Below are 14,539 nucleotides of genomic sequence, written 5' to 3'. Positions count from 1 at the left end.
TGTAATATTATTATTATTTATTTTTTGTGTGCAAACAACAAGAACACATCATTCAAGAAATAAAAGATGTAGATTTACAGATTCATCTACCACTGACAATGTACATATAATAGTGGAATTAAGAGAAAGAGAATGACAGAATTGAGAAATCTAAATAGTAAGAATCGATTACAACTGCAAGCAGTTATGAACGGGGTCCAAGACACCTGCGCGAGTCGGGCATGGCCCTGCCCGGCGACTGACAGGCGGACCCTGAAGTTCCTGGTATTGCTAGCACCACACTCACAACACTGCACAAGATGTTACTTGCTTTGAGAATGATCATGACATGATATTTTTAAGATGTTTAATAGCGCCTACTAGAGAGCAAAGTACACTGATTTTTTGTGCCGCGCCTCACAGTGGCATTCTTAACAGATGTATAAAAGTTTGTCTGAATAGCTTGTACTGTGGCCAAGATATGTAAGAGTTTGTGATTAGCTAGCTAGGTATAAATATTTGTTCATTACTAACGCTCAATTATTGTGACATAAAGATTCCTTGTCCAACTTTGTATCATGACAGTCTCTAGATTGTATTTGCCAACGCTTGGCAGAATTGGGCACGTGATTCAGAACAATTCCCTGAACATGTGGGTATAAAACTTTTGAATGTGCGATGTATGCTTTGGAAGATACAGGCAAAAACGCGTTTACATTGTGTAAACCTGGGCACCTGCGGGATGAAGGTCACGTCCTGGGGTATGCTGCAGATAAAGTTTTTCATATGGAACAATAAATAAATAAAAATTGTAATGATTACAATAAAAAGTACCTTTTGTTCTTCAGCCTTGTGGTCCTTTTCAATTATGGCCTTCATTATACCTGTAAATGAGTGAAATATTTTCCCTAAATGTTATATTTACCTCGAGAGGGGTTATATATTTAAAAATACATTTTCACTGTCAATGTTGAAGGTTTTTTGACACATCATAGCTTGTTGTATTCATCAACAAAGACCACAGCGCCATTGTGATGATGTTGCTTTTTTTTCCTCATCCCACTCTGCATCTGACATTGCCAGACAACATGGATGGTACCATCTTCTGCATTTTGTGCATTCAATCTGAAATTATTTTTTAAAATCACATATCCAACAGCAATAGATAAGAGTTTCTTAAATATACTGTTATCATACTGACAATTAAGATCTGATGTTTTTTCAAAACTGTATCCATTGTAGGTGCTGGCTGCTTTGCACTGCTACTCTGCATCATTTTAAAGCTATAGTGTGTAACTTCTACAGGTTCGTAACTGTCCGTTTCACCCAAGCCACTACTAGAGGAGATGACACAATGCTGATTAAGCCGATCGGCTCCTCGAACATCTTGCGGTATTTCATTCATTTATTCATTCATTCATCTTCTAACCGCTTCATCCTCTTGAGGGTCGCGGGGGGGCTGGAGCCTATCCCAGCTGACATCGGGCGAGAGGCAGGGTACACCCTGGATAGGTTGCCAGACTATCGCAGGGCTGACACATAGAGACAAACAGCCATTCACGCTTACATTCACACCTACGGACAATTTAGAGTTATCAATTAACCTAGTCCCCAATCTGCATGTCTTTGGACTGTGGGAGGAAGCCGGAGTGCCCAGGGAGAACATGCAAACTCCGCACAGAAGGGCTCCCACACCCGGGATTGAACCGGCAACCCTCTTGCTGTGAGGCGACAGTGCTAACCACCACACCACCGTGCCGCCCGTCTCGCGGTATTTTTCAATATATATCATTTTTAGTATGCGTGTTGACCGGCAACATTCCCGCACTGGCACACAGGAAATGCTTCCTCACAACAAGAAGGGAGGGGGAGGAAGAGTGGAGAGTGTCATAGCAAGAGGTAGAGCGCAGGTAGAAAGAGAAAGCAACATGGCGGAGAAGCGGCCGAGGCACGGTTCAGAAGTGGATCCTACCACAAAGGCAAGTGTTACTCTGTGTACGGTGTGTGGCGACTAGCAAGTGTTACTCTGTGTACACGGTGTGTAGCGAGTGTTACTCTGTGTACATGGAAGTGCTGCCAGCTTATTAGTTGTAATAACGCATTATCCGCTGGGAGGCGACAGAAGTTACGCACTATAGCTTTAAAGTCTAATTTCTTTTAATATATTATTTTTTAAATTACACTCACCCATTTTGTGGTTTGGCTCTGTCCTGTTGCCTTTGGATACTCCAAGCCACAACTGGAGCAATGGTCTTCTTCACTGAAGACTTAAAGATATTAATTTTATAAACTATCTCACTGTAGATTAAAGAGGTGGTAAGTAATGTATATGAAAATCAATATATAGGTCTATATAAGTCAAAAGATATTTACAGGAGTTGATACCACTGACTGTATTAGACATTGACCCCACAGGCGTCATTTAGGTATGAATCGGGAGAAAAAAAAAAGAGAGAGGTTCTGCAGTCATCTTACTTGTGAGTGTCCTTCATATTTGTTGCAAGTGATCAGATGTGATATGTTAGATAGTCCAAGGCACACTGGCTGGTTGTTTTCATTGTATTGCACTTAAATAGGTCAATAATATACTCATCAGTGAATATGAGTGTTAATGAATACGAGTGTTATTGAATCAAGTTGTTCGCCACTTCGCTCCTCCGCGAGTTATGAGTTATGTGAGTTATCTGTGTGTTGTAAAAGCATTTTGCTCTGCTGCTGTAGACAGCCTGTCTAAATGATGTCTTGAAGCCTGTCTGATTGTATGTGGGGTTTTTTTCTTCATGTCGGCATGTTAAGCTTGTATTTTCGGTCTCTGGAGACACTCCAATAAATTGCCTATACAGTATTGCACCAAATTGGCCTTTGTTTTACTGTGTTTCATACACCGGACCCCTTGGTTATCTTCTAGAAATGAGCTTGTAATTAATTTCTTTTCTTTATTTTCTGTGAAGTTAAACACATGACTAATGATAATTAAATGTCCGCTCGCTGTCCCTGGTGCTGCAATATGCACCAAAATAGGTCCGCTGTTTTCACTGCTCTCACCAAGTCGTGCATTACATGCAGACATAAGATATTATGTATGTGAGAAACAGCTTCATGTCCCTTGAAACAGTTTTCAGTAGCATAGTATGTACTTCTGACAGGTCAAAGACCAAAGTGAAGTTTTATATAAGTTCATATTTTTGAAACTCCATCATCAGTAGCTCTATGATGTCATGTCATATTGCCATACCTTAGCTTTTGCTGAAACGACGTCCCTGATTGATCCCAATGAAAGCCGAAACATCTATATTGTACTATGGTGGCTGGCTGTAGTATACTTGTAGGTTATTGATCCTGATGATAATAATAATAATAATAATAATAATAATAATAACAATTAATAACAATATTATAAAATTCTACAAACCAGAGCACTGCAGAAGAGTTTTTGCCATGTCGATCCTTAGTTCTTTTATGTCTTTTCGCAGTGTGGGTATTTCGATCTTCTGGGGGACAACTGGAAAAGCCCCCACCACATCTGCAGCCATCTGTTTTGTTATTGATACACAAAGTAGACATGATAAAATGTCATGTAAAAAAAAGCCAGATTTTAACAAAAAAAAGTTTGCATATTCAGACAATTGATCTGTGGATTAGCTCACCTTCATGACAAAAACACCGCAGCTATAACCATCCTTTTGGATGCTGTGGGTGATTGTAGCTGGCTGCCACTTAACACCCACCCAATCAGTCTTCTGGTAGAGGTTCTGCTGCATGTTGAAGAACTGGCTGTATTGATTGTTGAAAAATGTAACAAAATTATATGTCATTGCGGGCATACTTTACTACAAAAAAAGAAAACTGTGAAACTAGCAGTTATACATTGTTTGGGGTAAAATGAAAATAGAAAAAAATTACATATTTTGCAATTGTGCATACAGTTGTCTAATGTCACATATTACAGAGTAATATTAGTAGTATATTGTCCATTATATTTTCCAGACCATACCGAAACGTGATGCAGCGACGCCCAAGTCTTTGTCCTCATCCTGACCCAAGGGATCCACGATGTACACATTTTGGTTCAACTTGTGCATATACTAAAAGGAAAAGTTATAAGCCATTACAATTTCACTATTATTTTCTCATTTAATTTGAAGCAGAGTATATATTTTCTAATACATTAATTAAAGTTACAATGTGTAATTTTTCGGGTTGTTTATTAGCAAATATCAACTATTGCTTTCATAAATATATATATTTACTAAAGTGTAATGCAATTCACATACAAATGGAAGCTTTCTCATAGGCTTAGAATGATTTCTCTATATATACACAGGCAGGGCGCGGTCTGCTGGAGGATGCCCTCTTGCGTCGTCATATTTGAATACAGTGGCCGAAAGGGATATACGCGCTTCGCCTTTCGCGTTTACCTAGAACTTGCCATCACTGGAGATGGTAAGGTGAAGATCAATCCGGGGCGCTTCTGTGTGAACCTGCTTTGTACTTTTATGATTCTGTCACACTTTAAATGGAGGACCACACATATGTTTTGCCCTGTAAAAGGGAAACCACGCCACCAAATAAAAGAAAAAGATCAGATAAGCGAGGACGGAACAAAACGCGAGTGAATATAGCCGTTGCTTATTCCAGGTGGAAAGAACTCCTGAAGGAGAAGGATTTCACAAGGGATGCGGAGGTTGCCTGCTTTCTGCTAGACAGGTAATTCAATCTGATATTTTAAAATCATTTTGGCTTCATGTTTGCAACTACTTTTCCCTCTCGTCTAAGTTCAAGTGACGGCTACGTTTACGTGCTAACGTTATCCTAGCCTTGGCTAACATTATCCCAGAGCTACAGCTAAATGGTTAGCCTAGCCTACAGCCTAATCTGTTGATTCCTCTCGCGCTTCTGCGAAGGCTGCCACCCTCTCCTCCTCCTCTTCCCTCTGGGTAGCCGAGACACACCTCTTCGCCTGGCCGTTCCTGCACCGCCTCTACCCCTTCGCCCCCTTCCTCTCCCCGGTTTTCCTCCTCTCCCTCTCCCTCTTCCTCATCTCCCTGTGTCCTGTGGAGAACACTCTGGAAACGCATATATTATAATCGTACCAACCTATATTTGCTGCACTGTGCCGTGACAATCACATAAAACGTGTTATTTTAGCATTACTGTGCTAATGTTTGCTCGTGTTACCAAAACAATTAGAAATAAAACACTCCTAACATATATCTCACAGATAACCACAGATATCTCACTGGTAAGCTATAACATATCATAACATGGTTTAGATTCCTAAATAAATATTCACCTCGTAGCTAGATACTCCTGAAAAACTCGAAAAACTCTGTTGTCTGCGCAAGGCTTTTTGTCCTACGAGGCCACCGTCACTTACCCAACCGGGGTTGAGTTAGTGGGCGCGAGTGAGTGCTGCAATCTAGAATCTGACCGCTGATGTCACTGTTGCTCACCATTTTTACACACTGAGGCTTTAAGGTTCTTACCAACAATCTCCAGTGGTTGTGTCCAACATTCATGAATGCTACCACTCCATCATAGTTGTCAAAGTTAACCTTGTACAGTAGTTGCAAACACACAAACATTTTATTAAGATAATTTTTCATGTTTCTTATGTTTAAAAAAGTTTCATTTATACAAATTTATTATATTTACCTTGCACAATGAGTGATTACTCATGGCAGACCGTTCTCCAAAAACTATGACTCCAGCTGAGTAATGATTTAAGGGGTATATTCTTTTTCCAAACCCTTTCATGTTCAGGATGGCTCTGAGATAGCACTGGATTGTCTGAAAAATAGATTATTCTATTAATGATTTTTCTGAAACTTCAAAATCTATAGGAATACAAAGGTGATGGTTATGTAAGAAATATTTACCTCACCCAGCAACCACTTGTGTGGTGCTAGAGAATTGAATTCACTCTGACGAAGTATGTACGTGTTAGTCTTCTCAGGTGATTAAATGACTGCAACGACCACTTTGCTGTCCCTTTTTCTCCAAATTCTCTGCTGTTAATTTAGAACAAGCATGCAAGTTGTTATTCAAGCATGAAACATATAAAGTTTTGGTAGGCTATTAACCGTAAGTAGCTGAAGCAAAGTGAAAAAATACAATTATCTTTGCTGCAGCCGTGGGTATGCATCTATACTTAAAGGAATAGCTCACCCAAAAATGAAAAATCAGTCATTATCTACTCACCCCCATGTCCCACGGGGAGACAGCTTTCAGTATTTTTCCAAACAACAGATGTCTGCGGGGACCACTGGCAAAACCTTCAAAATCCTCCAAACCTCTACTCAGCCACACTCGATATGTCTGGAAGCCACGGTGTACATTTTTATGTCGAGAAGACGGTATTTCACGTATGTTTACTGGCTAAATGGTCACTGTAGCTCATAGCCAGCTATACGCATGCGCAGGACGTGACGGTAGAGAGAGCTTGTGAATGAGCACTCTCTCTCCATCACCTCCTGCGCATCCACATAGTTGGCTATCTCTAGTCTTCCTGGAAAAGGAAACAGAAACGGCCTTCAGGATATGTGCTGAGCACAGATGTAGCGCAGTGATGCCCTTCAGCTCATTTTTGGTAAAAGAGCCTTTAATGATTCTACACAGCATCTCAAGGTATCCCAAAATATCTTGCTTGTTGAAGGCCAGCAAAACACCTTGCATTAGGGCCCAACTGTAGTCAGTTTCTGTTATGTCTGAAGACGTTCAGTATTGTGTTCCTGTGCCTTTGAGTTTTCACTGCACTGTGTACAGTGTGCCGTAAAGTGTGAGGTGTCGTGAGTTCAGTAAAGGCTCATAGACGAAGCTACACGGAGTGGTTTTTGTCTCCATCCAAACACAATATTTGGCGAATGAGGATGTCTGAACTCGCTGCCACCTTTCCTGCCGGCTCCCAGCAACCCAGCCGCCCCATGGAACCGATGGCTGCCCACGTTTGAGTATTATTTGCTTGCTTTGGGACACACGGACTTAGCGGAGCCTAGTCCGTGTGTCGGCGGATGCACCGGTTTGAGTTTCGTCAGAGAGCTCAGAGGCTGGGTTAGACCATCGCCCATTTTGTATCAGCATTACGTGAGTTGGCGAGACTGTGTGATTTTGGGGCTTTAGAGGGTGGACTCATAGTGGACCAGTTAATAGAGAAAACTTCATGTAACCAACTGAGAGAGAGAGAGACTTTTATTAGAGCCAGACTCCATGACAGTCGCGGATGCTCTGGTAATTGGGAGGCAGCTTGAAACGGCCCTAACAGAGGCGCGCAAGTTAAGCCGCACTGTGCACAAGCCTGTGACGTCATCACCGCCGTCAGTTCAGCACACAGAGACTACGGATGCAGCTGACCGGGAGAGTGACAGTTTGGGAGAGTGACAGTTTTGATGTACAGAGGGTGGACAGGGGGCCCAGGGAGGGTGGGCACAAGAGCTGTACCAACTGTGGTTCCTCTAAACATGCAACAGAAGATCAGTCATGCCCTGCCCAGGGGAAACGCTGTCGTAACTGCAACAAGCTGAACCATTTTGCACGCTACTGTCGCTCCTCCCCTGCTCACCATGAGACTGCTGCTGTTCCCATAAATACTGTACAGACCCTCAGCCCTTGTTCAAGCTCTGCACATGCCGTGTGGGCACTGTACTCATCCCGCTGCTTGTGGACACAGGGGCTAAAGTGTCAATCCTGAACAAATGCACATACAACCACTTCTTCAGTCATGGCTCTGGAAGCAGTAGCCAAGCCCCTGTTATGCTACGGGCATTTTCCCATCTCCACTCTGGGTGTGGCCTGCCTCCCCGTCAGACATGGTCAGCAGTGTGCCCCTGACACCAAGTTCTGCATCACCCAGAGGGGAGCTAAAATTATGGGCTTAGACTTGTTCCTTGCTCTGGGTTTTATTGTGAGTGACCCTAGGGGCCAGCATGTCCTGCAGGTCGCCACCTCCTGGCCTGACAGCAACCTGGAATCTGTAAGGGGGGGGGGGGGGGGGACAAAACTCACGGCAGTATTTTGAATTTGAGTGCAGTAACCGTTTTGGCCACATTCTTACATACAGCGCCTTTAAAGTTAGTCTGACTCAATTAGTGCTCAGATTCAAGTTCTACTGTGTATATCTGTCTGACAAAAACATTACATGAAGCATACCCTTAAGTAACAAAGCGTAAACATATACAGGATAGGCCTACATGAATTACAAGTGCCTTTCAGATTTTGTCCTCCATTTTTAAAAACTGATCTCATGTCTCATTCCCATTCTGCATTTATAATAATGAGACTTATAACTACACTTAAAATAAATGATTCACTTGTATCGTTGTGCATTTTGTGGGTGGCTTTGTGAATAAATAATGCATTTGACCATGTGTCTCCGCTGTGACAATATTGCCATGTTGTAGTCAGACCCACTGGTATATTTTATCAATGTTGCGATGAAATGTTAAATGCCGCTCAAGATTAACGGAAGTAATGGAATCTGAAACAGTCCAGAACGGAAGTTCGTAACTTTACTGAACCAAAACAGGTGAACACCTGGTACATGAACCACTGGTAAAAGTTGGTTTCAAGTCTCTATCGTATTGTAGATTATTGCATTCATTAGTATTTACTTATTTTTTTCTGATTTTGTAAGATAATCTTACAAAAACATAAAAAGTACATAATTAATAATGAATGCAATGAGAAACCGTACTTAACGGAAGTAATGGAGTCTGAAACAGTCTGGCATGCAAGGTCATAACGCCACGGAACCAAGACAGGTGAACACCAGCTACATGAACCCCCCAGTAAAAGTTGATTTCAAATCTCTATCACTTACCATTCAGAAATCACCATCAGTGTCAATCACACAAGCCAAAGTAATGGAGTGTGAAACAGAGACAATAGAGAATTATTACAAAAAATAATAATAAAAACTGTCACACTGTTATCACTGTTATCAATGATATGATGATTTTCATATCCGTAACCAATCAGAGGGGGCTGTAGGCGGGACATTGGCCCTGTCCAAATACCCGCACTTTCGCCCTTGTGCCCCTTAATTGCACGCTCCGGCTAAGGGGCGCAAGTGCGTAGGGTGTCCAAATTGTCTTCTGTTGTTATCAAGGGGTGCAAACCTGTGCCCTTAATGCACCCTTTCTGAAAGTGCGCATCAGACCTCACTTGGCTGAAGGATTTTACACAGAATCCTCTGTAATGTCGTGACGCTGTAACACTGCACAGCTTGCCGGTACAACTCACCATCTTCAAATGGTAACTGACGTATCCGCGAGCCGTTAGCTCCGACTGACAACAACCGTTAGAGGAACATAACATCAAACCACACGCTGTGTGGACTTAATAATACATGACAGGGCGTTAATAATGAAATGAAATCAGTTGACCTGAGGTTTGTATGATAGTCCACATCACTTCACAGTTTTGATTGTGTCTTTAATTATTATTATTTTATTGCCGTATGTCTTTATAGTTTATTTTATATCACAATTTACCACAATTTATCCAAGCAAAAAACGTTTTAATAGTAATAACGGTAATCTAGGCTACGTTAACAGTAGAGTAAAAAAAGATGTTAGAGCTAATATACACATTATTAACAGGTAAATTCAAGAGTAAAATTTAATTTAAAAAATTTAATTTAAAAAGTTTACTTGTTGGTTGGGCATCAGCATCAATAGGCTACTTGGATCTGATGTAGATGCCGCCTTCTCCTGCGGTTCCTAATCATCCTCATCATTCGCTGATTGTATCTATTTATCATTTGCAGCAGCAGTGCTGTGAACCATAGACATATATACATTTATACAACAGTTAGTCCCGGCCCTGCAATCTGATTGGTCGAGAGACAGTAAAACCGTGATGATATTGGAGTATAACATCACGGTTATTTCACTGTGTATGTATCACTCCGCCTCACAGCTGATTGCAATTAACAATCATATCAAAACTGACGGTTAGTGTCAGTTAGGTCAGCAGTTGTATTGTAGGCTAATTAATTCATCCACTGTCAAACAGCCAAAAATATGGATTTATTTCCTAAAATAAGTTTTGAATTGAACTATGAATGGTCATCAGAGGAAGATGAGGGAGAGGAGAAGCTGAATCCATCTGAGCACACATCCAGGTTTGTCAGTGTTTCATCAGCGGAGCTCAGTGACTTGGAGAAAAGCAACATACTGTCAGATCAGAAGGCAGAGTCGGCTGTGCCTGTGAAGCGACAGTCCACCATGCAGTCACCAGAGACTTATTTCACCGGCTACACAATTAATGGAAACATGCAGATAAATGTGTATAAAGAGTAAGTGCCTGGCACACCATGTCTGCGTTACATAGCAACGGTGACAGCGGAGTCCTGAGGGAACTATTTTGTTGGCGGAAGACAAATAAAATGCTTAAATTATCTATTTTGTCCTAATTTTTCAACATTTCTTAATCAGCCTTGCTTATTTAACTGTTGAACTGTTGTATAAAAGCAATATCACACTCGAGCTTGTGATGTTGTACTGTGATATCGTCACGGCTGTGATTCGGTCATAGGCACGAGGCTGCAGGCGTCGATCCCTTGCGCACTTACGCCCCTAACTGCACTTTTGGCAAGTGCACTTCAGGGAAGACCTCAGGGCGCAAGTGTGGGTATTTGGACAGGGCCAAAGTTACAAAGCCCAGTGCAGTAGGGACTGCAGGAGAGAAATAGGATTTTCCCCTCCGTTTGATGTAAAAGTGGCACACTACAATGCAAAAATGTTGCAACGGATTGGTGTGTAAGCCTCAAATGCTGAAAATTTTCAAATGGATATTAACCAAATACACCCCGCAGTTTTGTATCGCAGGTGGATAAGTGGATGCTTCTGTTTATACAGTTTAAATAAAGGAACAATACAGAATGAATAATTGAGCAGACACATTGCTGGACATCACATAACATTTTTTATTCAGCACCATGGACAGAGTTGCATAGAGGCAGGTTACTTATGTTAAAAAGTTAATTTAAAAACAAAACAATGCATAAAACTGGTTGATATCTTCCGTCAATGGTCTTTTTTTTGTTTTTTTTCCACTCATAAAGAAGGCCCTTCAACCAGTGATCCGCTGTTTCCTGGTCTGTGAAGGCATTGTGGGTGGTCTCCAACCATGCATTCCCTAATGAATTTACACTTTTGGAAAATCAAGAAATGTTATTAAATGATGCTCACTGAACACTAATTCTTTCTTGGATGTTTTAAATGTTATTCCAAAAAAAAGGTTGTGAAAGCTCTATACATACCTTAAAAATAAATGAGAAGTTGATTGGCGTTGATAGCTAGAAATTCCTGAGAGCTATTTCAAAATAAAATTGAGAAATATTCATAAATAATGCTCACAGAACAGTCATTTTTTTCTGGGATATTTTTAAATGTTTTTCTGGGAGATAATGGTTGTGAAAGATCAATACTGACCTTAAAAACAGAGGAGAAATATTTTGGTATTGAAAGGTTGGGGTTCCTGAGAGCTATTTCAAAATAAAATTGAGAAATATTCATAAATAATGCTCATATAACAATCATTTTTTCTGGGATATTTTTAAATGAGTGTGACAGAGTAAATCTATTTCAGTTGAAGGTAAGAGCTCCTACACTTAGGTGCAAGCTGATGGCTGACAAAGAACAATGACAGTAACATATTTTGAAAAAACCTAGGCATAGCTGATAAGCATCTTGAGAACAGCAACAAAGCATGTTTCTCATATACACATAAATGCACTCAAGGACATGGGGCACTGCAGGTCAAATTCAAAACTGATACATCAGAAGAAAGCAGAATGCTCTTTAAACAGCAGGACATGACATGTAAGGATACATTTTGATCCTACACTGATCATTCTGATAACTAGTTTATGCAGCAGTTGAACTTTTTTGGCTTGATGTGCCACTGAGCAACTTTCATAGGAATAACTGGGGCACTGCCTCCAACACTGTATCCAGGTATTGTTATACATCCATGACCCAAAACATGATCCTTTTTCTGACACCTACCATATGGTTTTGTTAAATAAACCTAACCACAACTGTTTCACAACATTAACCAGATGTTACAGTGTGTTTCAGTTGTGTGTCACATAAGTGGTCCTGTGCGTTACTAAGAGATACCATCTGACAAAGCTTGGGTATTTGATGACCTGGGAATGAGACCAGGCTGGCTGAGCAGATAGCATACAGTGGCTTTAAAGAGCTTTTTCTTTGAAAACAGCTGCCTGCTACAGCTGAAAAGCACAGAGAGTGCTGAGACTCAACCAAAACAGTTGTTACTGGTTGTTTGCCTGAAGAAGGTCTAGCCACCAAAACGTTGCAGCATGAAAATCATGATTTTTGCACATTAGATGGTGTGCGGGAGTCTTTTTTACAAGTTTTATTCTTCTCGTCCTTCGCCTATGCACCTGTTTGGAAATAGATGTGCAAAGTATTTCATTGTTTTGAGTACTGTCTGTAAAAGCAAAACTATGAGCTCAACAGATGCAAGAAAACATCTGTGGGGAACTGTAATTATCTGTAGGTATTACAATATATGGCTGTGTTTATAAAAATATGTTGATGTGGCAGCGGGGTGTGGCTGAGTTGCTGGCTGCTGGAGGAGGGAGGGGGAGTGTCTCAGCTGGCGATCAGACAGCTGGACAGAATCAGGTAATCACAGTCAAACCATAAAAGCATGCTGGTAACCTGGTTCTGGTTCTCTTGCAGTAGGCTGGGTCTGGGAAGAGAGCGGTCCTTGGAATATAGAAAGGTTTGAAATGTGATGGGAACATAAAACAAATCAAATCTGCCGAAATGATATATTATTTACTGAGATTGTCATTAAAAAGGGGAAAAAAAGAGAAAAAAATAGTTAGTAATGAGACAATGAAAGCCTTTTTCACACATTTGTCCATTAAACTGTATAGCTAAGCTATTGATGCAGTGTTTTTACAACACACTTATAAAAAAAATTGGTAGGACATGAGAACAACACAAGTCTGGGTAAAAACACCAGACTGTGACAAGTCCAACATAACAGAAAAAACAAAGTCTGGAGACCAGACAAGAGTACTACAGTCTTGATTTGGGGTTGACTGCTTCTTTAAATAGGTTGCTTGAACCCTAGGACCAATGTGTCAGCTTTAAGCACAGTCTAGAGCTCAGCGTGTGTATTTATGAGAATCCATGCAAAGTAAAGTCACTTATTTTGACACCAAGGTTTGGTGTTAGAAGCCATTTATTTCATTTTCATGATTCATTTTTATGATCCATTAACATGGGTGCAGGGGATTCAATAGTTGGTGGATGTGAGACCAGAGATGTACACTGACATCACCACTGGTTTACGTACACGTATTTTACCAGTACACTGCTTAACAATACGCTTATATACAATTTCAAGTTAGAATGGACAGTGATGGGCGAGATGTAGAGACAGTGTAGAATGGAAATTCCGCAACAATGAGGAAGTCAAACTGGATCAAACTTAAGGAAATTTAAGTCCCTTTTCCACCTCACAAAAAAAAACTGTTAACACCTGGTTTCTGGATGTAATGGGGAAGGTTACAATTAGCATTTATTCCCACGTCAAATGACTCTGCGGTCATCACAGGTATTATTGGCTCTGGCTCAATTCGGCTCCAATCAGCTCTGATGAGCAGTGATGGAAACCCAACACCCTGGTGAACCTGCTAATTTTAGCCCCTTTACTGGCGAGATGCAATAACATGTTATCACAAATTAGTATGCATCTCCACTCAAACACTACATAATTAGTCTGTACCAGCTTTAGGACAGACTGAATGAGTAAGGCATATATAGAAAGAAGTAACCACCATTAAGTTTTTACTGGCCTCCATACTGCTTTCTACTAACCTGTTTTCTGGCCTGTCCATGATGTCCAACATGACACTTAAAAAAAATCCACACAGGCATAGAAAACATACTCGTCTGCTGCAGAGCCCCATATACACACTGGTCTGGCAATGGGAAAGGAGTCCATAGCCTATTCTTAGCAGGCTTACTCATGTTTAAAAACCTATGTGCAAGCACTAATTTTGGTGGAAAAGGGGTATAAATGACAAGGTCACAAGGACAGTTTTTTTTACAAGCACTGAAAGACCTGGAAGGTTATGACATTTGCAACTGTGCACTTTTTTGGGTCCTTTTAAGGGAAAAACTACTGAATATCTTGCCTTGAATTTATATTTGTTTTGTTGACATTTTTCCAAAACATTCTACAAGCAGATCAGTTTGATTTGTTTCTGTTTTGTGTCTTCAATTACAAAACTGCCTAAAATTCTACCTATACATTCTAGCATTGCAGAATCAGGAAAAGGCAATTTGTTGTTAGAAAGCAGATGGTAGATGAAAGATGTTAATTGTACAAGTACACGGAGCACATACACCTCTCTTGCTTCTTTATCTATTTACAAAATCTGTTTGCTAAGCTTATGTCTGTCTTTGCTAAATGTGAAGTCAGAGAAATGTGTGAGCGAAACATAGAGGAATAAGTCCCTCAAAACAAACATGAAAGATCAACAGAGGTGGAAATAATATCGCTCAAATGATAAACG

The 14,539-nt window shown here is 40.6% G+C and overlaps 1 long non-coding RNA gene across 1 annotated transcript; it reads right to left on the bottom strand.

Moving 5' to 3' along the window:
• LOC125900123 (uncharacterized) lies at positions 1-6,378 on the bottom strand. Its single transcript, XR_007450814.1, has 9 exons — positions 6,181-6,378; positions 5,859-5,990; positions 5,635-5,769; positions 5,466-5,534; positions 3,974-4,064; positions 3,627-3,753; positions 3,392-3,512; positions 2,167-2,246; positions 1-863 (listed from the first exon to the last, which is right to left on the bottom strand). It is a non-coding gene; the product is annotated as an uncharacterized LOC125900123 (long non-coding RNA).
• Between the last annotated feature and the right edge of the window lie 8,161 nt (positions 6,379-14,539).

This window comes from Epinephelus fuscoguttatus, linkage group LG13 (assembly GCF_011397635.1).
Source record: "Epinephelus fuscoguttatus linkage group LG13, E.fuscoguttatus.final_Chr_v1".
NCBI lineage: Eukaryota > Metazoa > Chordata > Actinopteri > Perciformes > Serranidae > Epinephelus > Epinephelus fuscoguttatus.
The sequence above is the reverse complement of the archived record's forward strand: the minus strand, read 5'-3'. Positions and strand labels throughout refer to the sequence as shown.